This window comes from Corvus kubaryi, unplaced genomic scaffold, assembly GCF_017639235.1.
Source record: "Corvus kubaryi isolate FWS band 111438036 unplaced genomic scaffold, C.kubaryi_AGA036_p1.0 37396, whole genome shotgun sequence".
Taxonomy (NCBI): Eukaryota; Metazoa; Chordata; class Aves; order Passeriformes; family Corvidae; genus Corvus; species Corvus kubaryi.
Genome location: NW_024581135.1, coordinates 968,291 through 972,229, shown reverse-complemented (window position 1 = coordinate 972,229; position 3,939 = coordinate 968,291).

The following is a 3,939-nucleotide window of genomic DNA, read 5'->3' as shown; positions in this document are numbered from 1 at the left end:
GGCTCCGGGGACCTGGGGCCGGTCCGGTTTTTGGGGTCGGGGCCGGGACCTGGGGCCGGTCCGGTTTTTGGGGTCGGGGCCGGGCTCTGGGGACCTGGGGCCGGTCCCGCTTTTAGGGTCACCCGGGCCAGCAGCACTAGGTGGCATTGTGAGACCGGCGGCTGCCCAGCCCCAAATTAGTGACAATTATCCCTCTCGCAGCGCTTTGTGCGGCGGAAGCGGTTCCCCATAGCCTGCAGGATAAATTCTATAGGGTGCCTGCCTCAGTCAGGGCTGCTCCTTCGCAGGCTCTCCCTTCCCAGCTTTCACCTCAATCTGTCATCCAGATTTGACACTGCCTCGTTCCAGCGGTGCTCGGGAGTGACATGTATATAATGTGGAATATTGTGCACATTTACAGCCAGCGCTTTTGCCCCTTCAAACATTGCTCATTGCTGGCTTCTGGCAGCCGCCGTGCTGGGAAGAAAAGAAAATAAAAATAAAATTTCCGAGAAAAAAAAAAAAAAACACCAACCCCAAACCGCCACAACAGAGGGTTCTGAGCATCGGAAAGCAAAACTTTGGGTTGGGTGCTGGACAGAGCGGGGTTGGATTTTGGGGGGTTCAGGGCTCGGAATTGTCCGGCAGCTCGGGGCTAATTAAGGAGGAGCCGCACGGCACTCGGCGAGCTGCCCGAGCTGGCTGCTTTATGATTCTCTTCCATTAACACTCCGGATTATAAATCAAATTAACTGGCATTTCTATTAATAAAAAAAAAAAAAAAAAAAGGACTCCTTTCAGAGGAGCACCCAGCCCAGCGTGGCTGAGCCCCTTTTCCCTGGAGGATCAATCCCAGCCCAGCTTTGTTCCCGGCGCTGCCTCCACAGTCACGCTTTCCCTGCCCTCTCGGAACAATCAGGGAGCGCGGGCAATTATTGCCTTGAAGAAAACAAAACAAAAAGTCCCAATTACGCTGCGATGACTTCCCGGCTCATCGCGGCTGCTTCCAGCGGGAATTCGGCACCAGCAGCAGCAAGTCCTCCCCGCCCGAGCCGGACACAAGGAACACACAAAAATATTCACGTGCTCAGTGAAATCCCAAATCCCAAATCCTCCCTCCACCCCCAGTCCTGGGGTTTCACAGGAATTTAAAAATCAAGTTGCTCTGTCCCCTTTTTCCCGCATCCCGGAGCTGCTCAGTCGCATTCCCGGCTTTCCCAGGCTGGGGATTTCTTTGGGATGGGTTGTTTTTTTTTCCTGCCCACATCCCCCTCTGTGTGTTTTGGGCTGGAATTTGGGATTTGGTCCCGCAGCACCGATGCTTGGGGCTGGCAAAGGGGAGCGCGGCCGGGGGACAACGCGGAGTGAAAGCTTGGGAATAAACTTTGAAATGATAGAGCTGGAGTGGGGAGAGAGAAATTCCTGGCTAAGGCTCTTTCCGTGAAGGAAAACCCGGGCTAGAGCCGAGCTCCTGGCACGGGGAGCGGATCCAGCCCGGATTCGGGTGGAATTATCGGAGGAAAAAGCCCCGAAAGCTCCGATTTATTGTCACTGTGTGAGAGCGAAAGGCAGCAAAAGGAGATTGTCACCTCGCTAACAACTGCACCTTCCAGGAGAAATAAAGGTCCTTGTTCCGGGGATTTTTGTGCTGGGAATGTCCCTGCGGAGCTCAGCACGGTGAGGGAGATTTCAAACTGAAACCTCTTCAGAAATTCCTTCCTCTAATCCTTATTTTTGATCCTCAGAGCAAGATCCCCAGCCTGGGGCTGGCCCGGCTCCTCCGTGGGGTTTGTGAGCAGAGCCAGGAGCGAGCGCTGCTCCCAGCCCCGGGCACGGCGCTGCTGCCGCTGGATTCCTCCATGAATAATAAACCCGGGAACTCCTCGCCATCCCTCACTGCTCCCTGGACCTGCTCTGGGCTTCATTTACATAAAAACTTGTGATCCAGCCACGAGCTCGGGGTTTTGTTTTTTGGTCTGAGAGGATCCTCGAGGATTTAACCCCTGGCTGGGCAATAAAGCCTGGACGGAACTTTCCCCCTTTCCCCAACAGCGCTGTCGTTCTCCCTGCAGGAAAAATGATCCAACGCCTTTAAAATCGCCCCGGGCCCTGCTCTTTGAAATCGGCCTGAAAAGCTCGAGGGAAATGGCAAATAAACAACCTCTTTGGGAGGGACTGTGCCAGGCCGGGGCTTCTCCCGTGGGATCCCGATCCCAGCCTGTGGCAGTCCAGGGCTCGGGAACCACAACAACCTCGGCACAGCTCCGAAGGCGCAGAGCAGCTGCTCCTGCTCCAATAACCCTTCCCAAACGCCTGATTTTCTGAGGAATTACAGCGGCTGGGACTGTTATTAGCCGGGCACGTGGCTCTCCAGGGCTTTCCTGGGAGCGAGGGAGGGAAAAGGGAGCGGGAGCGGCTCCGCAGGGCTCGAGGCCCCAGGGACGGGGCTGGATCCAGGCTGGCTGCAGGGATGCGGTACCAGCACAGCATCCTGGAAATCCGGGAAGAGGGGAGGCAAGGATCCTGCACATGATTTATTTATGGCTTTTCCTGGTCACAGCACAAATGAAGCAGCTGTGATTCCGTGAGCTCCGGGAAAAGCTGCACATCCAAGTTTTCCTGCTGCCTTCGGAGTGCAGCGTCAGGCAGGGGCACCTCATCCACTGCAGTTTAGCTCTGAATAATCCCGAGCTTTGCTCAGACCCTCGCAAATTATTTATTTTTCCTTCCACACTTGCCCTGGGCTGCAGGGAAGGAAAAGCCACGGATGGATTGATCCTGGCTGAGGTGGGCAGGGAATTATTGTCACGGGAAGCGTGGAAGGGCCCTCTGGCAGCTCTTTGCTTGCCATCAGAAACTTTGTTCTGCTTCAAAATAACAGTGGGGGTTCAGGGAGGGATGGAGGGAGGGAATGGGGGATTGGACACGGGAATCCTCACTTAGGAAAAGTGACAGTCGAAGTTCTGCTCCTTGAGAACTTCCCAAAATTGTCCTTCTAATGGAAAAGCTTGGAATTCCTGAAGATTCCTCCACAAAAGGAATACCTGAGCTGGGACCCTCCAGAAATGAACCCTGAGGGAGGCTGGGAGTGACCCTCTGTGGAGCTAGCAATTCCTTATTCCAGGAATGGGATTAGGGGTAGCTCCTAAAAAACCCCAATGAAATCTCTCCTCTGGATCAGCCGGGCAATTATTCCTGCAGATGCCAATTGAGTCCCACCACACTTCACAGGCTCCAGTGGGCTTTTTTGGGACCCCTTGGAGAGAGGATGGATGGAGCCACGGCAGAGCTTCACCCACAGCAATAAATACACCCGGGATATCCATGGAAGATCCACGGAATATCCATGAAATATCCATGGCTTGCCACAGGCAGCGCATCCCCAGATCCAGGCACGAGTTCCAGGGAAATGGGCATCTTTTCCAGGGCTGCCGCACTCCGGGAATGAGGATCCAGGGAGGATCCAGGGAGCAAACCCCCCTCGCCCGTGGCAGCCCCGGCGGAGCGCCCCGCGATCACCATGGCAACCGGGAGCCAATTACAGCAATTAACATTCCCGCGGAGCTGGCCCTCATCAGCCACAGCCGCTCCTTTTATTTCCTTATTTATCCCTCCGAGCTGGCTCCGGCGCTCCAGCCAACACCGAGCTCCGGGATGCTCCCAAATGGGCACAGGGATGTTCCCAAATGGATACAGGGATGCTCCCAAACGGGCACAGAGATGTTCCCAAATGGATACAGGGATGCTCCCAAACGGGCACAGGGATGCTCCCAAATGGATGCAGGGATGCTCCCAAACGGGCACAGAGATGTTCCCAAACGGGCACAGAGATGTTCCCAAATGGGCACAGAGATGTTCCCAAATGGGCGCAGGGATGTTCCCAAACGGGCACAGGGATGTTCCCAAACGGGCACAGGGATGGTCCCAAACGGGCACAGGGATGTTCCCAAATGGGCACAG